The sequence below is a fragment of the Podarcis gaigeae genome (genome assembly GCF_964106915.1).
Source record: "Podarcis gaigeae genome assembly, chromosome: 4".
Taxonomy (NCBI): domain Eukaryota; kingdom Metazoa; phylum Chordata; class Lepidosauria; order Squamata; family Lacertidae; genus Podarcis; species Podarcis gaigeae.
Genome location: NC_139677.1, coordinates 79,787,202 through 79,813,864, shown reverse-complemented (window position 1 = coordinate 79,813,864; position 26,663 = coordinate 79,787,202). Strand labels below are relative to the sequence as shown.

The 26,663-nt window shown below is 43.8% G+C and overlaps 2 protein-coding genes across 2 annotated transcripts in view; one reads left to right on the top strand and one right to left on the bottom strand.

The window, feature by feature from the left end:
* The window catches only part of STARD13 (StAR related lipid transfer domain containing 13), a 231,072-nt gene extending 225,570 nt beyond the window's left edge, over window positions 1–5,502 (bottom strand). Inside the window, exon 1 of the mRNA XM_083736121.1 lies at window positions 5,403–5,502. The gene's annotated coding sequence lies outside the window, so the exon portion shown is untranslated. The remainder of the gene's footprint in view (window positions 1–5,402) is intronic.
* The window catches only part of LOC310843240 (cilia- and flagella-associated protein 337-like), a 1,288,916-nt gene that overhangs the window by 843,364 nt on the left and 418,889 nt on the right, over window positions 1–26,663 (top strand). The gene's annotated exons all lie outside the window — the stretch shown is intronic.

Sequence of the window (26,663 nt, the reverse complement as noted above, 5' to 3'; positions counted from 1 at the left end):
TCCATAAACAGGGCACTACCACTAAGAATGCTCTGTCTTTGCCCATCACACTAACCAGTGAAACCATGAGCAACAACTCTCCAGAAGATCTTACGGCTCTGGGTGGCAGGTATTAGGAAAGGTGACATCTTGGCTCCATATAGTTTAGCATACAGAGAGGTACCAAATGGTCAATACACTCAATGGACACGAGTTGTAGTCCAATGACATCTGGAGGGCCATAGATTCCCCACCCCTGCTATAACCCAGGGGCAACCCAGGCCGATGGGTGTGGTACATGTAATAAATTAACAACAACAATTCATTCTCTTTTCCCTCCCCCTTTTTCTTGCTAGTGTAGTTTTTGATGATGGATCTAAATGGATTCCTATAAGTTATGTAAACATAGCCTATTCTTCAAACAATTAACCTTTTTCAGTAATTCAAAGAATATGTGTGGTTCAGGATAGAAACTAGCCCCCCTCAGCATTTCTCTCTCTGCTTCCAGTGTTCCTGTGTTGAGCAAGAAGGTCTGAAGGGAGTTTCCTCATACAGTTGTACCTCGGGTTACATACGCTTCAGGTTACAGACTCCGCTAACCCAGAAATAGTGCTTCAGGTTAAGAACTTTGTTTCAGGATAAGAACAGAAATTGTGCTCTGGTGACACGGCGACAGCAGGAGGCCCCATTAGCTAAAGTGGTGCTTGAGGTTAAGAACAGTTCCAGGTTAAGAACAGACCTCCAGAACGAATTAAGTACTTAACCCGAGGTACCACTGTTCAGTACATTTGGAAGGATGTGCAGAGAATCTTCCTCCTGACCAGGAAGTCAATGCAGGCTTATAACACCTTCAGCTAAAGTCTGAGTAATTTGACCTTCAAGCACGAAGACACAAAGAAAAAGAGTTTCACACAACTTACAAAGAACAGAGTTCAGGGGAAACATTAATTACAGACAGCATAAACATAGTTTTTTAATATTGGATATGAGAAAATGAACAGTATAAATGAATATAAGGAAAGCATTCATTTATCTCACTTACAGGCCCAGTAATTATTATCTAAAAGAAAAACCAATATACATCATGATGGTTAGAACCTCAGACAGGCCCAAAATATAGCACTTAAGATTGCATTATATTCTATTAAGAGAATGCTTTGCCCATCTGAGATTCTAACCCACCTGATTTGTATTTATTTATTTTTGTTTCAGATTATAATTAGTGGGCCTCTGAAGAAGACTAAATGTCAAAACGCAGCTGCCGCTAGGACTTTAGAAACACTTTTTAAAAATCCATGGTGGCCTCTAAGTGAAATAAATAAGTGCATTCCATATATGTATGCTCATTTATAATTTTTATTTTATCTTACGGAATATGAAAAATCTGGGTTTATAGTTAATGTGCTTTACCTTAACTGTTTTAAAGCATGAAGGTCAGGAGTGAGCAAGCAACGGTGGCCATCTTGCATCCCTGTGTTTCCGCCACATCTAATCCCCACCCACTTTGAATGTCTGAACAGGGCTTTTGTGTCACTTAACTAATCACACATTCTTCCCCTTTTTATCACCACCCGCCCCCCCCCCCAATTTCTTTCCTCTGTAGTCTTTCTTGTGTCAGTTTCTAGATTTAAGCCCCTCAGGGCAAAGATCTGTGCCCTCATAATTTGTAAAAAACCCACCCCAAGCAGCTTTTTGCCATAAGGAAAGCGACAGGAAATTCACTGGAGAGTGTGAGCTAAATATCATTTGATGCAACATTGTATAACCTTTGTATAACAAATAGGAATGCATGCTCAATGAACAGCTTCCATGTAAACGCTGGCCACCATCCATACATGTCCTGTCTCTACCTTGCCATTTCTTATGAAATGACTGTGTTTTGATGTGCCTTGCCCAAAACCAGCTTCAATCCAAATTGAGAAAAATAATGACCTGGTTGCATTTTAAGCCAGAAATGTGTACATGGCCTAAGTCAACAACCAAGGGGTGGTGATAGAGGAGGAGGTGTTGAATAGCAACCATGGAAGGTGGCATGATCTCATACCACCCAATGAAAATAGGGACGTCTCATTCCATAATGATAATTTTACTATTTATACCCCACACATCTTACTAGGTTGCCCCAGCCACTCTGGGCAGCTTCCCAGATAATAAAACTTTAAACATTGGCCGGGGGGGGGGGGTAAACCTTCCCTATACAGAATTGCCTTCAGATGGCTTGTGGGTAGGATAACTCCATACCCTCCAACGAAAATAGGGACATCCTACGGAACAGTGGGACATTCTGGGATCAAATCAGAAACCGAGACGGCTTCTCTAAATCAGGGACATCCCTGGAAAATAGGGACACTTGGAGAGTCTGTGATCTTTACTGAGGTAACATGTACAGTGGTGCCCCCCAAGACGAACGCCTCGCAAGACGAAAAACCCGCTAGACGAAAGGGTTTTCCGTTTTGGAGGCGCTTCGCAAAACAAATTTCCCTATGGGCTTGCTTCGCAAGAAGAAAGCCCATAGGGAAATCTCCGGGGACCTCTTTTAAATGCTAGCGGTGGGGAGCAAAGCCTTCCCCCCCAACTCCGGCCTTCAGAAGAGGTCCAGGAAGGCCGGCGGGGGCCGAAAGGCTTTGCTCCCCACCGCCAGCATTTTAAAAGCAGTCCGGGATAGCAGGGAAGTGCTTCCCGCTATCCCGAATGGCTTTTGAAGGCAGGCGGGGGGGGAGCAAAGACTTTTTCTTTGCCCCGCTGTCCCGGGGCGATTTTAAAATGCTCCCGGATGGCTTTTGAAGGCAGGCGGGGGGGGGAGCAAAGACTTTTGCCCCCCGCCCGCCTTCAGAAGAGGTCCTGGACCTCTTCTGAAGGCTGGCGGGGGGCAAAAGTCTTTGTCCCCCCTGCCTGCCTTCCCGGGAGAGCGGAGAAATGCAGCGTCCTCCGCTGTCCCGGGGCGATTTTAAAATGCTGGCGGGTGGCAGCGCTGCCGCCTGCCAGCATTTTAAGATCTCCCCGGACAGCGGAGACTTCTCCGCTATCCTGGGGTTTTTAAAATGCTGGCGGGCGGCAGCGAAGGCTTCGCTGCCGCCCGCCAGCATTTTAAAATCGCCCCAGGACAGCGGAGAAGTCTCCGCTGTCCCGGGAAGGCAGGCGGGGGGGGGGGAAGCAAAGACTTTCGCCCCCCGCCGGCCTTCAGAAGAGGTCGGGGGACAGACTGTCCCCGGACCTGGTCTGAAGGTGGTTTCCATAGGAACGCATTAATTGATTTTTAATGCATTCCTATGGGAAACTGTGCTTCGCAAGACGAAAAACTCGCAAGACGAAAAGACTTGCGGAACGAATTAATTTCGTCTTGCGAGGCACCACTGTACTCTGATACTGTCTCTAGCTGTTGAGGGATTTTTCTTGTGGACGTTGAATCTAACCCTGCTCTCAACAAGGCATGTCAAAAAGGCAGAAGCCTCTCTTGTTGATTTCTGCTCTGGTTGTATACTGTTTTGGTCAGCTTGTTCAGTAAACTTTCACCTGGATTTTCTCTCTGGATTACATTTGTTTCATTCACATGTCTCCGCTAACAATCCTGTTGGTATCCGTGTGTCTGATGGAGTGCGCCTCAGGAGTGAAGGCGCCTCAGGAGTGAAGGCTGATGGAGTGCGCCTCAGGAGTGAAGTCAAACAGCCGGAGAATCACAGTGCCCGCTGCCTTCCATGTTGTTGTTTTGCTGTGATAGCAGCACTGAACTGATCTCTCCAAGGAGCAAGCCTGGGAAGTGTGTATGAAGTTCTTGGACTGCCAAGACAACAAGATCCACCTTTCAGAAGTTGCTTGAAGGAGGTGTACAAGGCACCATCCAACCGTCTTAGGGACTCTACTCTGGATTTGTGTAGGGTTTACTCCTTAGTGTTTTCTTCTCCCGAAGATGTCCTGCAAGGGTACAGAATTTTCCTCAGGTTTTACTCCTGAGGTCTTTCTCATGAATGAGTATAGCCACAAGGCAGCAGAGGTTTAGGACCAGAGTTATCCTTCTCTAGATGGGCTACCTTCCCAGGTTGATGAGCCCCATCTGCCCCTCATTTCCCTCTACAGCTTCATGATGGTTGGGTTCACTACTGGTCTTGTCCACTGAATCCGCTGGAGCCTATTATTGCATTCAGGGGAAGTCTCTAATTCATTGAGGGTTTGGGACCCAACGGCTACTCTCACCTGGTTCAGCCAGCCAGTCAAAGCCATTCCCAGCGTGTGGCCACTGTCACATGCTGGCAGCTTCTAGGAGCCACAGGTGAGAGCTGAGTGCAGGGTGTGAAGCAAAGGTGGGCAAAGTAGCCCAAAAGGAACATGACATGTCATCTACCAGAGATACTACCCTCCTCTAACACCCCATAACTCTTACTAACAATAGTAACAATTGTGATGATGATGAATGGATGTTTCTCAAAGTGAAACTGCCAAACATGCATCCTAATATCATCATCATCATCATCATTGTTAAATTGCTCAATCTTCACCCTGAGATCTCAGGGAGGGTTACAGCACTTTAAAATACAACATTAAAAAGAATTTAGAGCACCTTAAAATTACAAAACTAGAGTAGGCCGTGTGTGTGTGTGTGTGTGCGCGCGCGCATTAGCATTTATTGTGCAAGTGGGCAATGAAGGTCCAAACTACTATCTGTGAAGGCTAATCCTGTGGATTTGCTTATACAAAAACAGGAACTACTTCAGACTTTTCATGAACCAAAAGATAGGAATTGGGGCGGGGGGTGGAGAGGAAAGATAATGAGTCATTTTTCAGTGTTTTCAACAACATGGACAATTCTTCCTGCAATGCAACAAGGTATTGGTACACTTTTTGTATCATTATTAATACAGGATCCATTATGAAATGTGATGAGCCATAATTTTACTATTAGCTTGCTTCCCAATACTAGAGAGCAAACCTACCTACATATCTATCTACCTATCTATCTACACACACACACACACACACACACACACACACACACCCCTTCACCATTCTCAAGGTCATATTAAAACAGAGTTTGCTCTAAATTCATATATTGATACACACCCACCCACCTACCCACCCCAAATTGTCCTCATGACAAACACAAGAAGTTGACATGCATTTGCCAGAAAACCCCTTTGGGATTCTACTTCAGCCTGGCTACCTTTTTACAGAAACCTATTTTAAAGTGACACAGATAAACCGAGACCATTTCAGTGTAAACCAACTGCATTTGTTCAAGGGGCAAGAATGTAGGGAGGAGACTGAAACGATTATTTACCACAGATGAGATGACAGAGCTAACAAAGATGATTTTCGCAGGCAGCTTAGTTTCCATCCATTTGGTAGGCACACATCTTTCAAACAGCAAAAAGTTATCAGCTGCTAAGCTTTCATATTAAGCTCTGTGAGAAAACAGGAAAACTTCATACCTGACAAGTGACACCTTCAGGATCCTGCTTAAAAACACAACAATCTTGTCAGAAGTTTTGTTTCTTTGCAGCCAGATAGCCCCTGCCGCAGACACTCCTATTCTGCAGGGACAAGGAGCCAGCCCCTTCCTGCAGATTGCACCAACGAAGAGAAAACCAGGGAGGCACATGTCACTATCAGCACATGCCCTTTGTGACTCAATTAACCTTGACATCTGTGTTCTGAAAAATATGCTATGTGGGAAGCCCTACGCACTATATTGCCCAGTCAGGCAATGGGTAACAAAAAAAGCCAAGAGATAACAATATAGGACTTTCAAAAAAGATGTCCTTTCAAACAACCTAGTATGTTTCCAGACTAAAGTTTATCGTGGAACTGGTGCAACTCAAGCACAGAAGATTTTTTTTATACTGTCCACATGACATCATTACCATCAAAATCCCATTCTGTATTTTTGTTACACTTAACCTGGATTTTCCTATGCATAACACCGGTCCTGAGAGATCTGCACTGGCTCCCAGTACGTTTCCGAGCACAATTCAAAGTGTTGGTGTTGACTTTTAAAGCCCTAAACAGCCTTGGTCCTGTATACCTGAAGGAGCATCTCCACCCCTATCATTCAGCCCGGAATCTGAGATCCAGTGCCGAGGGCCTTCTGGCGGTTCCCTCATTGCGAGAACCAGGGAACCAGGCAGAGCGCCTTCTCGGTTGTGGCGCCTGCCCTGTGGAACGCCCTCCCTTCAGATGTGAAGGAAATAAGCAGCTATCATATCTTTAAAAGACATCTGAAGGCAGCCCTGTTCAGGGAAGTTTTAAATATTTAATGCTGAATTGTTTTTGATACTTGATTGGGAGCTGCCCAGAGTGGCTGGGGAAACTCAGCAGATGGGCGGGGTATAAATAAATTATTATTATTATTATTACTGCAGAAAATCCCCTACTGTGCCATTTTTCTTCTTTTTTCTTCATTCCGTTCTTTTAACAGATTTCATGGGAGCAGAGCCACCGTGGCAGTGCTGCTCCAATGACTGTGGCTCCTCCTGTGTCTGCAGCCCGGGGGCTCCTTCCCCTTTGTAGCAGGAAAAGGAAGAGCCAGCCACTGAAGCTATGTCTCACTCTGTTCTGTGCTTGTCTTCCTCCAGGCCCCCCCTTGAACATTGGGGGCCCTAGCTCCCTCACCAAAATGGGGGGGGGGGAGGGCTCAGCCCCTTGGAGATGGCGCCCCTGCAGCTGTACATGTAATGTTATTAATGCAGAAGCTAATAGAAGTTCACCCTTTAGGCAGCAATCATGCCCATGCTTACTTAGCAGTAAGCCTCATTGAACTATGAGGGTCGTTTATTAAAGATTTCCCCTGAGGATATCGTAGGAGGATAAATTTGAACATGTATAATGATACATCTCTCCATAGGTAAGGTCATAATTTGTAGCTCTGAGCTCCTAGCAGTTTCTAACGTGGAGTAACCTCTGATAATGGAACTAGCAGAATGCAGAGCGGTTATCAGGTTCCTGTACTTGAAAGGGCGCACACCATGGGAGACATTCGATGAGATGAAAGGGACTTATGTGGAGGGTGCCCCATAGTATGACATAGTTAAGCACTGGCATCATTTGTTCAAGTGTGGTTGGACTTCAGTAGAATAGCTCCCATTCCTGGTCGGCCACAGTCCGCCATTAGTGAAGACACCATCTGGCAATGGAGGCTGCCATTCTGGGGGATCGCTGCATAACTGTTCGCCAACTAGCTGCAGATGTCAAGATCAGTGTGGGCACTGTGGGGAAAAAAAACATCCATGACCATTTGCACATGGGAAAGGTGTCCGCCCTGTGGTTTCCCTGGCTGCTGATGTCTTTCCAGAAGCAGGAATGAGTCACATGCTCACCGGGCTCTTTCATGTGTCACGAAAACCATGAGGACTTCTTCGCCAGACTAATTACTCAGGACAAAACATTGCTCCATCATTATGACTCAGAGACTAAATCCCAGTCCAAACAATGGAAGAACTCTTATCTCACCACCTCCAAAGTAGGCACGTATCCAACTGTCAGTGGGCAAGGTCATGCTCATGGTCTTTTGGGACCAGCGCGGAGTAGTGATGATGGATTTCCTGGCAAAGGGTACCACAATTACCGGGACATACTACGCTTCACTGCTGCAGAAATTGTGGAAGGCCATCAAAATTGAGAGGTGTGGTATGCTGACCAAAGATGTCCACCTCCTGCAGGATAACAGCCCGCTATGAAATCCTTCCTGACCCCCCCCCCCCCGTTATTCTCCCAACCTCACACCATCGGATTTCTACCTCTTTCAAACCATGAAGTTATTTTTGAAGGGCAAGCTTTTTCCAGATGATAAAATGCTGATTTCTGAGGTCAAGTCATGGCTTTTGACACAACCTGCCGACTTCTACAGATGAGGTCTCCACAGCTGCATAAAGTGATGGAAGAAGTGTTTGGCTCTATGTAGAGAAGGACTAATAACTGTGCCCAGTTTCGTTTGTCTCAGACCACAGGAAGTACGTCAGGGGAAATCTTTAATGAACGCCCCTTGTATATGGGGCTTCCTTCTGAGCAGACCTGTCTAGGATTTTGTTGTTCATGTTTCAGAAAAATAGCCTGCCTCTTCACACTGCTCTAGCTTTTACGTATTCTGACAGGCTCCTGGCACCAGTCAGACAAAAGTGATTAGCTGTCTCAACAGATTAAAATGTAAATTCTATCAAAGAAAACAACATACCAAAAATAAAACGCTTCTGTATAATCCAAGTGATTAAATGTTACTTGTTTCAAAACTAATGTTTCTGTCACTTTCAATTACAGCTTTTGGAGGCTTTATTCCACATCATTTAATCTCTGTGAACTACTTCCTTGCTTCATTTTCTTATATAAACCTGTATAGTTAGCACAAAATAAAGGACTCACAGCTATAAAAAAAACTTCCTCATTTCTCATTTAGAACAGATTTGTAATCAGATCTGTAAGTCAGCATCCCACAAGGCCTATAAGAAATGATAAAAGGAAGAAAGGAACAATATCAAATACAGCCATACTCAGCTGGCTTTGCAACAGCCAAGTGGGAGAAATTAACCATTGGCAATAGAGGGAAAATGCAAAGGCAGCTGGCTTTCTGTACACAGGAAACAGCCTTATATCTGCTTTCTAAATATAGATCAATAAAACATTGGATGCTTCCTTATTTGTCCATCTAGCCCAGTATTCACAATTTCAAAATGCAAAATGAGAACACAAACAATCCAATAAACCCCATCTCACAACACATTTAAAAGGCCATAGAATGTTCAATCAGCCAAAGGCCAGGTTATAGAGAAAGATTTTTGCCAGACACCTAAAGATATGTAATGAAGGCAGCGGGCGAGCCTCCTTGGGGAGAGCATTCCACAAACAGGGAGCCACTACAAAAAAGGCCCATTCCTGCGGGACACCTTTCATGACCTTCCCCAAATCTGATAAGGAAGACAGGGGGCTTAAAAAGCTCTCTGCCTTGCACAAGACCCACATCCCTACTTTGGCCAGGTAGGGATGATCACATGGGGCTGTTCTACAGACAACGGAGTGTGCTTCTGGGCATGAAGAAGCTGCCTTAGCAGCACTGAAGTGAACTCCCCAGGGCATAGGCCTGGGCAATGTGTATGGAGGTCCTAGGCTGCCCAGACAACAAGACCCAGCTCTTGGCCTCACTGAGGAAAGTATAGCAATATATCTGGCACCAACTTGGCTTCAGGGCTTGCCAGAAGGAGACGTACAAGACTCCATCCAGCCATCTTAGGGATTCTATTCCAGATTTGTGTAGGGTTTACTCCTTAGCCTTTTCTTCTCCTGAAGGTGTCCCACAAGACAGCAAAGGTTTGCAAGCAGAGTTTTCTTTTTCTTAGATGGGCTACCTTCCCAGGTTGATGAGCCTCATCTGCCCCTTACGTTCCTCTATAGCATGTGCAATAACTGCCTTCTTGACTGTTGGATCCGCTCTTGGTTTTATCCACTCAATCCACTGGAGCCTTTCTTCACATTCAGGGGAAATCCCTAACTACCAAGAGTTTGACATCCATCAGCTACCCGCACCTGCTTTAGCAGGCCAGTCAAAGCCGTTCCCGGGGTGTTGCTGTTGTCGCATGCCAACCTGCTCTATCTATACACTCATGGAAGTTATGACAAAAACCATTCTGACAAAAACCTTTATTGATCAGCTTTAGCTTCTACACTCAGAACAAGGCCTATTTTTTAAAATTGATCCACATGTTTCAGAGATGTTGACCTTCACTTGGTTTAAAGATCACTTAATGGAACACCCACTAAGAAACTCCTCTATCATCCTCTCACCGACTCTGAAACATTTTGTTTGAGTAGTGAGAGCCCTTTAATATTTGAACATTTTCCTAAATAATTCATATCAATGCTTTTCAATATTTATACTAATGATCAGACCATTTCCAAACACACCTGAAAGTTCACCTACGGAGGTGGCTTTTCATTCCTGCAGAGAGTTGTAGATTCAGCTCAGTGGATAGGTCGATATAGGCATTCAGATAAGAGGGAAGCAGCCCATTTAGATGCAGGGTCTGTTGAATGGAGTGCATGTTTGCTTGTGTGTAGTGTGCAGACTTCCAAATTTCACTACATGAAATTATATCCCCGAGTTTCCTAGGGGCAAAAGCTTTATAAACACACAACATGTTGAAGAATTGCACATACTGTGCTCTGAGAGGGCTTTAGCTAAACAATCAGAGCTCCATAGCCAGGGCCATCTTACCCATAGGCGCTAGGGGTGCGGGGCACCCGGGTGCCGGTCTCTCAGGGGCGCCAGGCCGAGAGTCGGGGGCCCAAGAGAAGAGCCCGCCCGTCAGTCGGAGCGCCGCGGCGGGCTCTTCTACTGCAGGCGACTCTGCGCCGTGAGTTCGGGGGTGACTGAGCCAACAAGACGCTAAGGCAGGCGGCCGACTGGCTCCGCCCTCCTGCGTGCCTGGGACTGGGCAACCTGGGAGAGGGGGGGCAGCCTGTCCATAGGTTACTGGTAGCATACCTGAGCCCCCAGATTCAATCCTTGGCAGCTCCAGCATTTATGGTTAATGTGCTGCAGCACAATTCCTGACAGGAGTGAGGACTTGTCAGCTTAAAACACCTGTGCTTGGAAATCAGCACTGGCTGCTGATCTGCTTCTGGGCCAAGTTCAAAGTGATACTAGCAGCCTATAAAGCCCTTAACAACTTGGCATCAGTTGACCAATTAGATCACCTTGCCCCACATGTGCCCACCCAACCGCTTCAACCCCACATAAGACCCATTCTGTATTTGTAAGAACCTGATCGTTGAGTGTGGCACTTGAGAAATCCCTCCTTATTGAGATGAAGAAGGTGCCTTCGCTGTGCTCTTCAGTGCCAGCTAAAAAATTCCTCTTTAGAGAAGCCTACCCAGAGGCGTAGAAAGTTGAGGTAATTTTAATCTTTTTTAGTATTTTAACTTTTGCATGTTTTAAAGTAGGGTCATGATTTTCTTTTTCCTCTTGATTTTACTATTTTCTCTTCTGTAAACTACTTTGAGGCTTTTTCTTTTAATATAAATACAATCAAGCTGCGTATAAATTTCATGAAACAAACAAACAAACAATGTTCTGCATCCAAGGTCCAGTTTTAGAATCTGAGGAGGAACAAGGTGAAGGCAGATACTCAGACGAATGACTAGATGAACCTACGCTCAGCCAAAAGCCTTATCGAGCAAAGATTAGCAGACATTGAAAATCAACACAACCTCTCCAGGGGTGGGGGTGTCTGCTCCCCCAGGTATCACGGAATAACCCCACCACTTGGCCTTCCATCATACATGTCATCTCTTTCATCTGTACCACACCGACTTGCATTTATTCGTGCAAGGTTCAATGTTTTTCCATCGAACCTGCTGAGCCACAGATTTTCCAAGGGTTTGGTGTCTCCGCTATGCGAGTGTGACGGGAAAACAGTTGAATCTCTTCCACATATAATGTTCAACTGTCCCTTACATAGCATAGCCAGGACTAAATTCCTGGGTCCTGCTTTACTGCGCTTGGTTGGCAGGCCTGTTGAGTCACATGCCGCACTGCTTTTGCAGGATACAGATCCTTCTGTAACTCTGCAGGTGGCGAGATTCCTGAATGCGGTTATCTCACACACAAAAACCACCAAAAAGAACAACACCAAAACTAATCGGACAGTTATGATGAGAGTGCATGACGGATCTCGTCTCCAGTTTTCCTTTTTCTGTGAACCGTCCCTTGGATCTTTCTGGGCCCCAAGCTGTATTTGTCACTGCTCAATGACCCACCCCTGCTGCATCGTGGTGTTCACCTTCTGTTGTTAGATATATTGGTTTTTATGCTTCTGTGCTTTTATGTTTGTACATACTTTATGGGCTAATAGCCGTATAAATAAATAAAGAATAAAGACGAATGACTTGCTCCCAACACCATCTCTCACTGCATCTCTGGTTACCTGAAAGAAAGGTAGTTTTCACATTCAAATTATAATTAAGTCATGCATTAATCCCTGAGTAATATTTGTTTGGGTCTGGAACTGCCATGGCTCAGTGGTACAACATGTTTAGCATGCTGAACGTTGTTGTTTTGCATGCATCTCTAGATATGGCAGGGAAAGAAAGACCCTTGTCTAAAGAGCCATCGCCATTGCATATATTTGAAGTACAAGCCTGGGAACTGTAGTCCACCCCGCACAAACCCCAGCACCCTTAGCAAACTACAGTTCCTGGGATTCTTGCGGGGGCTGCTTTAAATGCATGATGTGCACAGCTGTAAATGGCACAATGTTCAGACAGCTTCCTGTGTTGAAGGCTCTGGGGATGGCCCTGTGAAAGTCACTCTCTTCTGATCTATCATCAGGGGGAACAACATGGGATACAAATGTGATAGTTAGAACCAGACAAAGTCAGCTTTACTTTAGCTGTTATTGAAAGCAATGAGGGTTAAATAGTTCCTTAACGGCTATTTATTCAGAAGAAAGTCCCAGTTTATTTCAAAGACTCTTTCTTCCAGGTAAATATGCTGAGTATTTCAACCTAAATTTCTACAAGTTCTTGCGCAACATGAACTGAACAAATGTAGGATCGACCTGCATCTTAAACGTTGCAGAACTAATTCCTTGTTTCATAAAGAGTCTTAGAACTGATGCTGCCTGAAAAATGACTCCTCAAACAAAATGTAAGATTATTAACAAATTCGTGATTAATATGTCAAGAAGGAAGCGGTAATTTATAAACGTACCCATAACCGGAAGACAAGGAAGGGCAGAATGGTGGTTTTTAAAACTTTTTCTTGCAAGCACTGAAGCGTAGCAGCGAACTCCAAGGGGAACCATGCCACCTTGTGGGCAGTTGCTTTCTAGCAGATGCTGTACACGGGGAGAAAGGACCGTTTATTAACAAATACACAAGGTGCAAGGCAATTCTGGGCATGGTCCTCACGAGCAAGCCCCACTGCGCTCAACAGGACGTGCTCCAAGGAATGTTTGAGCAGCCTAAAATGCCAATGATTAAAAGATATTGCTGAGTTCTCAAAGCCACCAAGAAATTCTAGCCTTAATTTGAATCTTGCCTATTGTTACAAGTTTCTCATTTCTCCAGGAGGTGTGTGACACTTATCCAGATTTGGCTTCCTTTCGTGGAAGAAATCATTGAAGTTTCTGTAATATTTATCATAAGCAGGGGACCTTTTAACACTTGTGCAGATGCAAGTTGCCTGCTGCCCTTTATATCATATCCCCAAAGAGGTAGGCCATATTCTTTCCCCCAAAGGGCTTTTCCTTTTCAGCCACTATATCAGTCTGTTGCTTTTTGTCTCCCAAAACTGCAACTTCTCTTTACACAAAAACACACACTCTCTCTCCCTTTTTCCACCTAGAGGAGGGTGAATCAAGATGAGTCAGCTTCTCCAGTCATTGACGTCTGGTAAAATTTTGAATCATGGTTTTCAGATTCTTGTGTTTTATATAGCTTTATACGCTATTTTATTACATATTTGACATGTGGTTTGTAAACTGTTTTGAGAAGACTCCCCCCCCCCATGAAAAGTGGCGTACAAACTTACTAAAGAAATCATCACGCCAACTCCAAGGCTTTCTCAGTCATTTATCTGTCATTTCCCTGACAATAGATGTGGCTTGCATGTTCTGTGAAAATTCAACCCCCCAAAACTTACAAAAATAGCATAGACAGCCACAGGGAGCCTTTTCTTTTTAATGTTATGATTCCTTATGGTGTTTGGCAGGCCATTTCTCTCACACTTTGGTGAGACGGGAGTAATCAAGTGATTGATTAATTGTGTAATTTCTGTATTGATTAATGTATTTAAAAAAATCTCTAAACTGAACTTGAACAAAATATTATAAAAATGCACAGCTACATATAAAAATGTTACACTGATGCAAAGTTACTAATACAGTGGTACCTCTGGTTACAAACTTAACCCGTTCCGGATTAAGTTGTAACCTGAAACCACTCATAACATGAGGCGCACTTTCGCTAAAGGTGCCTCCCACTGCTGCCATGCTGCCAGCGTGTGACTTCCACTCACATCTTGGGGCAGAGTTTGCAACAAGGGGCATCTACTTCCGGGTTAGCAAAAGAAATTTTGTAGCCTGAGGCAAAGAACAAGATGGTGCCCATTCCTTCCACTCTACAGGTACAGAAGTCGAGGTGAATCTGATGGTGGGAAAGTGTGCTCCAACGCAGTGGTCTAGTGTAATTGGTGTATGATAGGCCATGAATGTATTTTATGTATTTACAGAATAATATGTGATATTGTAACTGGTCACAACAGTTACACACAGGGGAATAGCCACAGGTGCTGCCCACCAGCATCTATTGCCTGAGGCGATTGCCTAAGTCAGCCTACTGACAGGGATGGCCCTGGGGGAAGTTGAAGGGGTTGAAGAGAATGACAGCTGGATTTCACCCAGTCATAAGGGGGGCGGGGAGCAGAACAAGTGGTTAAGAAATGAAAAAACTATATACTGAAAGCAGTATCATACTACTTTAAACAGTCATGACTTTCCCCCAAAGAATCCTGGGAATTGCAGTTTGTTAAGGGCGCTAATGGTTGCTAGGAGACCCCTATTCCCCTCAAAATGCTTCAGTAGTTCAACAGTCAATCCCTCTTCCCAAGGAACTCAGGGAATTGTAGCTCTGTGAAAAGAGTAGGATTATCCTTTAAAACTATCAGCATCCTTAATGTTATGTACTGAAGTTCTCACCCTGGGCCAGCAGGGGGATACTGTAGATAGTTTTCACTCAGGTCTGCATATGCAAATAAGGAATTGAAAGTGACGTTCAGTGATTGGATAGTTACAGAAAGTTGTTACTGTTGCTTTGTAGTTGAACTCTATATACCGGTAAGCAGGTTGGCTGAACCCTTCAGTTCAGTTCAGTTCTGTTCTGGCCTGTGAATAAACAAGAGCCGTCTGAAGAATCGCTGTGTCATCTGATATGTTCACCCACAACTTAACACTTAACAAATCACAGTTCTCTGGATTCATGGTGTTCTGTAAGAACTGTACCTTTCAATTTTGGTGGGCTATTTTTTTCTTGAGTCTGAAGCCACTGTGGATTTTAATTATCCTTCAAACCTTTTCAGTAAAGAAAATATTTATTTATAGGTTGCAGCATCAGCTAATAAGGGAAAGCAAATTGCAGATGCTTAGATGAGTTGTTTAGATTTACAATTTGGCATAGCCACTTGATAGGCCCAGAAGAATGATGAAATAACTCTTTCAGGAGAGGAGCGCGTGATGTATTCAGAGACATAGATCAGGAAAACAAAATGTCATTTGGATGACACAGTCAAAGCAGAGCTCTCTGAAGTGATGTGGCAAGGACTGTGATGGAAATTTCCACAAGTACCTGACAAAAACAATTAACAGTAATTTGTTTTTGCATGGTGAAGGGGAAGATGAAAATGGGGACTGAGAGGATTTGCTTATGAGGGTAGGCATACAGCCCTGATTAGAATTCTTGCTCTTGCAAACAGTGACTCATGTAGTAGTGAGACAAAGGCATTAAAACCGAAAGAGAACACAAGGGGATTGTGCACCCAGCAAAGTTGGGAGAAAGCAGGGAGGCAGCCACCCAATTAGTGACACCCGCAAACTTTACCACCAACCCAGACACAGGGATAAGGGTCTTAATGTGCTTTGAGGAAATGTTTCAGCAAGGGACACGGTTCTGTGCTGCTTAACAAATACTATTTGGGACAAGTTTTCTGCAGAGGCTGCTTGGCTGTGCCGCAGGAGAAACTGTGTCCCAAACTGTTCCTATTAAGTAGCATTAAAAACCTTCCCGTTAATTATTTCCTCAGAATGCACTGGAGTGGCTGTATTGAGGGTGTGTGTGTGTGTGTTTTTCTACAGCTGTTATTGGTAATCTCTTTCTGGGCACAAATCCATCTATGTGCTCTGAAGGCCCATGAGGCCACAGCTCCGTTGAAGCTAAGCAGACCTCAGTCTGGTCAGGGCCTGCTTGGGAACCACATGTTGAGTTCCATGATGGGAAAAAGGCAAACACGTTATTAAATAAATATCCAAATGTGGAGTCATCTCTCTCTTGCACCAGAGCTGGCCCACCCTTGAGGTGGGGTGAGACAGCCACCTCAGGGGGCACCTGTCCTGGGGGTAACATCCTCATTCCACCACCTAACTTCGCCTCTGGTCTCCCCGGTCTCTGCAGGCAGAGAGGGACCGGCAGCAAAGCTCTGCAGAATGTCTCTCCTGCTGAGTCGGTGAGAGCTTTGCTGCTGGGCAGGGCGTAGATACCTTCCCTGTGTGTGGTGTAGTGGTTAAGAGCGATAGACTTGCAATCTGGTGAACCGGGTTTGCGTCTCTGCTCCTCCACATGCAGCTGCTGGGTGACCTTGGGCTAGTCACACTTCTTTGAAGTCTCTCAGCCCCACTCACCTCACAGAGTGTTTGTTGTGGGGGAGGAAGGGAAAGGAGAATGTTAGCCACTTTGAGACTCCTTCGGGTAGTGATAATGCGGGATATCACATCCAAACTCTTCTTCTTCTTCTTCCACCCAGCAGTGTGGCAGGACTATGCACCAACTTCTCCTAAAGGAAGGACCAGATGCTAAGCCCCACTGGAGGGCAGGAGGGGTTATTCAGAAAGGATCTCCCTTCCACTAGGTGCCCCACCCCTATTCCGCATCGCAGGGGCTGCTGCCGGTCTACTTGTTTCACCAAAGCATCAACAATTTCAGAGCTGCATGAAGTCTCGATCCTGTCTCCCAGCATGACACAATAGGTGCTGACGTGCCCAAAGGAGAGACAAAGTGGGAGTTATGTGGAGGTGGTTTCTAACCAGGCTTGCTTCCTACTCCATGCAGCATTTTCTCCATCTAACCAATTGTTTGCAGAGGCAAATTGATTCCACACGATTGGCACTGAGTTTACAGAGGCTCTGAGAAGTGCCGCTATCATTTCAGGGATTATTGCAAACCCATTTCGCTATTCCGATATGTACCGGTATTTATCTAAAAGAATCTTTTAGGTAGCAATGCTCAAGGAAGCTAACGCGGAAATAACACATTTATGCATTCTACAAGAAAGAAAGAAAGAAAGAAAGAAAGAAAGAAAGAAAGAAAGAAAGAAAGAAAGGAAGGAAGGACAGACCATAGAGAACAATAACAGTAGACAGAAGGCAGGCAGGAAGTACAGATAAAAACAAACAGACACAAGGTGCCAGATAAAATAAAAGCCCAGGGATGGCTGGTCAGAGGGAATTCTGTGTCTTGGTTGTGTATGTGAGTGGATCTTAAAAACAATTCCTTCCCTTTTCCCTCATGCTCCATCACAAGAGTCAGGAAGGGCCAGGCAAGGCATGATCCTTTAAGAGCATGAGAAGAGTCCTCTGGATCAGGCCAGTGGCCCATCTAGTCCAGCAACCAGATGCTTGTGGGAGCCAGCAAGCAGAACCCAAGTGCTATGTTTCCAGCAACTGGCTGGAAGCATAGTGTGGAAGCACACTAAGTCATCACGGCTAGTAGCCATGGGCAGCCTTATTCCTCCATGAAGTTGTCTAATCTTTTAAAGCCACCCGAGCCAGTGATTGGCATTGCTTCCTGTGGGAGTGAGTTCTGAGGCTTAACTATGTACTGCGCAGAGAAGCGTTTTCTTTTATCGGTCACAAATCTTCCAACATTCAGCTTCATTGGATGTTCCCAAAGCTCTAGCAATAAGAGAGTGTTTATCATACACACCTATACTGGGAGTCAAATCAGAAAGCAGCAGAACTGGAACTGTTTTTCCAGCATTGATTTGCTTGCACAAAGCTTACGTACCAAGTTAAAATGCCTGGCCTTTCTTGACCATTTATTGCAATTTGTCTTCGAAGCAATTATACGACAATAAGCAAGCATCTCTCCTGATCTGCTTGTGTGCGCACCACACATTTTTCAATGAGTCTCCCACCACTTTTCTAACCAGAAATAGCCCATTTCTTTTTTTAAAAAAGTGGATTTGTTGCAACACAGAGCTTTAATCCACTTCAATTGTGTGAACCTCAAATTTTTACCATGCACCTGAATCTTTTCTGCAGAAAAGTGACAGTCATGCTTACTGAGTTATCAGGAGAGAGGAAAAGGTGGAGCTCCTCCAAGCCTGCCCTAGATGGCACCAGCTGCCATCATTTTTAAGAGCCAATATTATCCTGTAAAAAAACAAAAAACAAAAAGTTAACAGCAACCATAGGGAGGGTATTGTTTTGAAAAGAAAGAAACAGAAAGAAGTGAAGCCCCTGACATTTTAAGCTTTCTGCCTGTTGCTATTTTTATCTATTTTTATAATAATTGACAATGACAGATCACCTCTATCATTTTGCCTTTGCTCTCACATCGCCTGTCTGATTCACCCTAAAAGGGAGGCTGCGCATTATGCTCTTTAATCAAGCAGGTTCAGGTGACCCAGCAGAGGCTGTTTTCTTAAAATAAGATGTGCTCTTAGAAGCAATAATCGGGTATGAGTTTATAACCGGATACTGAAACATTGTTAGCGCTGCATCCAATGTCATTAATTTTTCCAGTTAAGAGTTGGGAGGGAAGCAAATATATCTCTGAATACCATAACGAGTACAAAAGTAGTTTGTTTGCCAAAGTATGTGTGTGTGTGTGTATGGAAAGAGAAAAATAAACTAACAGAATCGCTTTGCAGCAGCAGAAGCCCCATATGGCTTCCAACCCTTGTTCCATCCACCTGAGACAGTCAGAATACAAAAATAGCATTGTCTGTTTCAATCAATTCACACAATGTGTAACTGTTTGTTTTGAGGTTTCAGTTTGTCCCAGGATTACAAGTTTCAGCTTGTTATTCCCTCCCCTCCAGCTCCCCGCTGGCTTTAGAAATTGTTACTTCATTTTGTCCTGTAGGGCTAAAGCCCGTAGGCTGCATCCAACTAACTCATTTGCAGAGTAAGCCCATGGTTGGGTCTACTCAGCTGGGTACCACCATATATTCCTTATCTGAAGTCCCAAGGATGCTTAACTTGGGAGCCATTGTTTTTGAGGAAGGTGGTCATAGGACTCTGATTTGGAATGTGCTCCTCCTGACACAGATCACCCCCCCCCCCCAGTTTTCTGATGAAATTCTCTCTCTGACTTGTATTCAGTGCTAGAAGGACGCCTAGAAAAAAAGCACTACTCGTATTTTGTTTTTGTCATCACATCCCACCCCCCTGGACCTCCAAACTGATGCCTACTGCAAACAGCACTTTCAAGGGCACAGAGCAGGAGGTGAGGGATGATATGGGTGGGTGGGGGAAGCCCACTGGTGTGGGGCCCTGGTCCAGTTCAGCAGCATGTTCCAGTTCAGGGTGCCATGGCTGCTTTCTACAAAATAAAAGTGGGCAGGTTAAACGTATGTCAGATGTAGTTTGGTGCTGAGGTGTTGATGCATTCCCAGGTGTGATGGGTTTAAGCAGGGATAATCTGGGGGGGGGGGGGAGCTAAGCAGTGAGGTATCTCTATTCATAGCATAGAAAGAATAGCAATGCATTTTTCTACCATTGGTGCCCTCCAGATATTTTGGACTCAAGCCCCCATAAGAATAAACCAGCATGCTGGCTCAGGCTGAAGGGCATGGCAACCCAAAACATCTGGCTGGGGAAGCAAGCAACGTATTTTAGGATTCCAGAAGGCAGGGGAAGAGGAGCCAGGTTTGTGGTTATGGGACCAGGGACTGAACTGCCAAGAATCAGAGTTTTAAACTTTGGTTTGTTTGTCCTGAGGCTGGATAAATCTACTCAGACAAAGGCACGCAAGCGCTCACAGTACAACCAACCAAAGGAACACTAAAAAGCTGCACTTTAAAAGGCGAAGACTGCTGTTTTTCATTTGAAATACCACACCATAAGAACACCAGACCATAGGCTTATCTAGTCCCGCATCCTGTATCTTAATCAGATGACTCTGGAAAGCCCGTATAACCCCAAAGCATCAAGATTGTCTAGCAATTTGATTTGGAACAGAATTCATCTATATTGCTCCAATTTACACCCACCAGCTGAAATCTGGTGCCGCAAGCAGGCAGAGATTCCCCATTGTCTTCTATAAGAGCGAAATGTTCTATGCATAAATGAGCACGTCCCATTGCATGCACCAAGCATGTTCTTTTCATGGGAGAGAATGGGACATGCACCAGAACTCCTAAATTACACCTTTCACTTTTTGTATTCCACCTGTATAGAATCCCCTTGGTTGAACATCACTCTCTTTTATTTTACATTTTTTCAGGGTTCAAAACTAAAATTGTATACATTTTAGTTTCCATCAATATTATTATTTGTGAATCCCCTTTCAGTTTTTAAACGACACTCCTTCCATCTCTATATTTGGCACCTCAGGCAGGAAAAAGAAAGTATGAAAAGAAGTTCTATCAATACCCATATGATTTGTGCTGTGTCTGATAAAATAACATCTGCTCATGCAATTCGAAAATCCATTAAACTCCCAGCTAAATTCTCCAAAGTTTTATCTGTAATGCTGCTTTCCTGGGCATAGTACTGCTTTCGGCAAACTCCTGATGTAACATCCTTTCATCTAACAGCGAGAATACAAGTTTATAGAACAAGAAATGCCTTCCAATAGATTAAGAAGATCAAAAGGAGGAAAATCATTTCACCGTTGACCCTGCTTAGTTCAGCTTGTAAGGAAACTATCAGAACCTCTGGGACTGGCTCATTGAACTTCAACACATCAAAACCAGATGGGCATGCATCTTTAATAGTATATAATTCTATGCTCATATTTATTCTAACATAATTTTCCAATCCCACAAGGGTATTCTGTCTGAGGGCCAAACTACACCCTTCATTCAAGCTTCATGACTAGAACTCTCAGCATAATTTTCTTCTTCAGGACAAAAAAATCCCTCTCCCATGCGCCTATCCAAATGATTACCATACCCTCCAACATTTCTCCAATGAAAATAGGGACGTCCCATTCCGTAATGATAATTTTACTATTTGTACCCCACACATCTTAATGGGTTGCCCCAGACACTCTGGGCAGCTTCCAACATATATGAAAACATAATAGAACATTAAACTTTTTTTTAAAAAAAAAACTTCCCTATAAAGGATTGCCTTCAGACTGCTCAGGGGTCGGAACTCCATACCCCTCAACATTTCTCCAGTGAAAATAGGAGCATCCAAAGGGAAAGTGGGACATTCCGGGATCAAATCAGAAACCAAGATGGCTTCTCTATATCCTGGAAAATAGGGACACTTGGAGGGTCTGAGCTACTCCTAGGCTGGATCTAGACACGTCAAAAACGTGATTCAGTTAAATGCGTTGCAAACTCATACAGGGAAATCCAGTAGGGAAAGTCGGGACTCCACAGCGCCATCTAGTGTCACAGTGTTATATTGCATATTCAACGCAAAGAAAATGCTTTTTCTTTATCAATTTAGCTGAGTCCCTAGTCACAGAGGTAAAACATATGGGCAACTGGCTACCAATAAGGTACTGGGCTAAGTTCAAGATGCTGGTTTTTGGCGTATGAAGCCCTATACAGGTTGGGACCAGGGTACCTGAAAGATCATCTCACCCTTTATATAGCCAATTGCTCACTGAGCTCTGCAGATGAGGTCCTCCTGCAGATACCATCTTATCAGGAAGTTTGTTCCACATAACGTTCCACATTGGGCCTGTAGTGTTGCAGCACTCACTCTGTCATGGTCCTGATAGTGCTTTTTGAACTGTTTAATGTCAGTACGAGGCAACAGGGCTACTTCAGTGACACTTAGCAGGTGACAGGACTGGCAAAACAATTTGGCAGTGTGGAATGCTCCTGCTCACTTTTCCAACTATGCCCTCTCCAATATAATAATAATAATAATAATAATAATAATAATAATAATAATAATACTTTATTTCTTATACCTCGCCCATCTGACTGGGTTGCCCCAGCCACTATGGGCAGTTTTCCAAAAAAAAAAAAAGCAGGAAAAACAACAACGACAACATCAAACATTTAAAGCTTCCTGTAACAGGGCTGCCTTCAGATGTCTACGGAATTTTTTATTCTTGTTTAACTCTTTGCCGTCTGCCGGGAGGGCAATACATAGGGTAGGTGCAACTACTGAAAAGGTCTTCTGTCTGGTTCCCTGTATACTCCATTCTTTTCTCCCTTCTAACTGGTTTCCTACCCCCATCCCCAAACAATTAGTCAGCATTCTGTACAGCAGAGGTGATTCAGTCCTCACTGGACTGTTTTCAGAGTATTTTCTGAAGATTTTTTTGTTCTTCTGCAAATCTCAGTGTTCTCCAAACCTGCTGATATCCCCCTCCCCCCGTGTGTGTGGTTTTCTAGCTACATAAGCAATGGCACTCATGCCTGAACATTGTAAATAGGCAGAATGATTTATGAGGACACTGAACATCACCTTGCAGTTCACAATTCCTATACCAGTGGAGGAAAAGGGACCAGGTTCACCGACACTCAAACCAGCTATCCTCTTGCGTTTTCACTGGAAGTGCAGAGGTTTTTGGTCTATCTGTTGCTGTGACACAGCAGAACACACTACTAGGTTGCTAATATTTTTAATACTGTACCAATCTTATTCTGGAGTTTAAACATCATCTTTTAAAAATTTCTTCCTGTTGATTTAGTTCAAATAATTGCACTGAATAAACAATGCAAATGAAATATGTGAGATGTTTTATGAAACATTATTCTATCGCTCCATTACTTCTTTTTTAAAAATTATAATCTTGAGAAGCATGAAGTTTGATGGCTTTAAACTTAAAAGCAAATCTGTAGGCGCAATCAATTTGCATAATATTGCCTCTCAGTTTCAAGGGTAGGCACCCCATTCCATTGAAGTCAATGGAGTTTGACTTAAAGTTTGCCTTTAACTTTAGCAGAAGTCAACCCACAAATAGTAATCATGATGAAGAAAACATCAGAACTTGAAAGGAAAGCCAACTTTTCCTCAAACTGATGCTGAACTCGAGATGAAACTTCTGTTTGAAAAGGAATCTCTCGTGAAAAAGGCTCTCAAGAGAACTCTTCGTAATTCAAAAGCTTCTATATGTCAGATGATCCAACAAAAAAATGTAATTATTTCACCAGGGGAAAGTAGAAGTTAGAGACATGAAAAGCCAGTGTTATGGCTTGAAGAGCAAAGGCCCTGCTAAGATAATTAGTATGCAGCAGGAATAGAATATTTAATTCAAAGATGGTTGCATAGCTATTAATCTTTGCATTTGGGGGTGTCTTACAAAATCTGTAGCAGAACTCAAAAGTATTCTAGCTTTTATGAAGTGTATGCCGATCAGAATCAACAAATATCAGTTCATCTTCACTGACTGTACAGCATGGATGAAATTATAACCATGTATATACTATGAGGCAGGTCCATTCAGGTTTGATGCCCCCTTCACTTGTTGCAGAAGGTTCAGTCCCTGGCATCTTCAGATGGGACTGGGGAAAAATAATAGCCCAGAGAGTTACTGCTGGTCAGTGCAGGTCAGGGATAGGGAATCTGTGGCCTTCCAGCTGTTGCTGGACTACATGTCCCATAATCTTGGACCATTAGCCATGTTGACTGGGACTGATGGGAGTTGAAGCTAAACAATATCTAGAGGCCAAGTTGACCATTCCTGCTTCAACCTGCACATCTTCTAAACTCATGTCCGACCATCTAGTGCAGTGTTCAGTTCTCACAATGGCCACAAACAGAAACTGAGTGCAACAGCGCTCTCTCCACTAGAGGATTCTTAGCAACTGGTTTTCAGAGGCATACCATCTCCAAGAATAGGGGTAGAACATTGCCAGCATGGTTAGTCACCACTGGTCCTCCATCAGTTCCTCTAATCCCCCCATAAAGCCATGCATAGTCCACTCTTCTTGTCAGCCACACATACACTTCCCACTCAAAAATGTCTTTATTTTGGTCCTCCAGCCTTAAATCCAGCCACTGCATCAGATGCTCCTGCTTCTGGCCTTGTCACTTGCTTCTTCTCCAGTTTGACCCCTCGGCCAAACATACAATCATGTTTACATCCTCCCGGCTACTTGCTTCATGCTCCTTGTCATATCTCTCTGACCCTAGCCTTACTCCTTTACCTGGTTTTTTTTCTTAAGCAAGCAAGGGTGGGTGCTTTGCAGCTTCAAAACAGTTAGAGAGCAGGTGATGTCTTTGTTGGCCAGGATTCTGGAGCCTGATATATAAAAAATATGAGTCTAATGCAATCAATGTTGCTCCTTTTCACCGTCTCATTTCACTGGGGTGACACCAGCCCGTTTGACACTCAAACCCATCTGTCAGTTTTGTGAGGGTCTAGGTTTCCTAGCAATTAGTTGGCTAGCCTCGAGTCTGCACACAGAAATTTGCTTGCAGCCATACAGCCATCAGGATGTGGGGAAAGGACAATCATTCTAAACCAGAGTGACAGCTGACAGAGTAGATACACCAAGCCATCAAGGAAGGCCAGTTTTATGACACCAATCTTTGCTCAATGAGATCCCTATAGGGAAGAGTTCTTCTTCTTTTTAATGAAACACACTGAGGTGTGCATGCAGAGGATCCGGCAGTGTGCATGAATGGCTCCCTGGAAATCGTAATTCTGCTGCTATCCATTTGTTCACTGTATTTTTATTTTGCCCTTTTCTCTAATGCACAGCATTGCAGCAAGCATGTAAGAAAGGTTTGTCTGAGATTGGGGCTGGCACTCCTGAACAAGTGCAGGATTAACCTGGGTTTTCAAAATGCAAACACAGGTACTCTAGCCTCTGTGCCACCAAGGTCTCTGGCTTTATTTTCATTCATATGCACGACTGAGTACTAACCATATGTGTGCATCTCTCTCTCCCTTTTACTTCCTCAGAGAACCACGTTTAATGGTTCCCATGTCCTGATGAACGGAAACAAGTGTGATATACTAGAACAGAAGAACTATAGGGACTTAATATTTTTATTTTTTTTTAATAAAATTTTTATTAGGGTTTTTTACAGAATAGAGTACAAAGACAATAAACAACCTTACTTTTATCTCAACAGAGTTTCGTAACTTCTTTGGACTTCCTCGCATCTCCCACTGCCATTTTCATCATCATAAATTTTTTCCAAGCAATTTATCATCTTGTTTGCAAATTTTATAACCGCTTATTTAAATATAGTCCTCTGAAAATTTGTTTCTCTTAGTCTCGCTTTACATCGAATTCCAATCCGATTTTGTGATGGCCAATTATTTATGATCAAACATCCTACTTAACTTTCCACCAAATCACAATATTTTTGTAAATAAGTCTTGAATTTCCTCCAATCTTCTTCAACCCTCTCTTCTCCCAGGTCTCGAATTCTGCCAGTCATCTCTGCCAGTTGCATATAGTCCATCAGCTGCATCTGCCATTCTTCCAGCGTGGGTAGATCTTGAGTTTTCCACTTCTTAGCGATAAGTATCCTTGCTGCTGCTGTTGCGTACAAAAAGAATGTTCGATCCTTCTTTGGCACCATCTGGCCGATAATGCCCAAGAGGAAGGCCTCTGGTTTCTTAAGGAAGGTATACTTAAATACCTTTTTCAGCTCATTATATATCATTTCCCAGAAGGCCTTCACCCTGGGACAAGTCCACCAGAGGTGAAAGAATGTTCCTTCATTTTCCTTACATTTCCAACATTTATTGTCTGGCACATGGCATATTTGCTATGCTAGGGACTTAATATTTTTAGTTGACTGACCATCCGCCTTTAACTGATTGATTAAAATAAAGTGTGTGTGTGTGTGTGTGTGTGTGTGTGTGTGTGTGTATTGCCAATACCCCAAACATGAGCATATTTTGGAGATACTAAAGGAGGTTTAGACTACTATACAGCTCATTAGCCTTAACTCTTCACTGTTAGAAAGGCATTTTTTAGATTTACATTTTCTAGGTAAAGGTAAAGGGACCCCTGACCGTTAGGTCCAGTCGTGACCGACTCTGGAGATGCGGCGCTCATCTCACTTTATTGGCCAAGGGAGCCGGCGTACAGCTTCCGGGTCATGTGGCCAACATGACTAAGCCGCTTCTGGAGAACCAGAGCAGCGCACAGAAACGCTGTTTACCTTCCCGCCAGAGCGGTACCTATTTATCTACTTGCACTTTGACGTGCTTTCAAACTGATAGGTTGGCAGGAGCTGGGACTGAACAACGGGAGCTCACCCCGTCGCGGGGATTCAAACCGCTGACCTTCTGATTGGCAAGCCCTAGGCTCTGTGGTTTAACCCACAGCACCACACGCGTCCCTTTCATTTTCTACCATAGCCTTAAAATAATAATATCTATACTCTTAACTGAGAGCATTTGTTTGTTTTTTTAAACATATTTTTAATTAAAGATTTCTTGGTTTACAAAGTATGTGCAATGTCTCTTTTTTCAAGTTACATATTCTACAAATCAGTTTCATTTGTTGAGACAGTGTTACATTAGGAAGAAAAGGGGGAAAGAGGTGGAGGGGGGTATAGTGAGTGGGGGTGGGGTGGGGTGGGGCGGCAATGCTTCTATTCTACTTAATGTATGTGTGGGGTTTTGTGTCAGCCTGGCTTGTGCAGGTTCTCTTTACTATTCGCTTCTCTCACCACTGAGAACCTTTGTTGATCAAACACGAGCCTATTAAGGCGGCAATCATAACTCCATTTACATGGGAGTAAGTCCCATTGAATTCAATAGGATGCACTTCAGAATAGGCTAGTTTAGGATTATCCTGTAAAACAGCAAATTTTTACTCACTTGGGGTT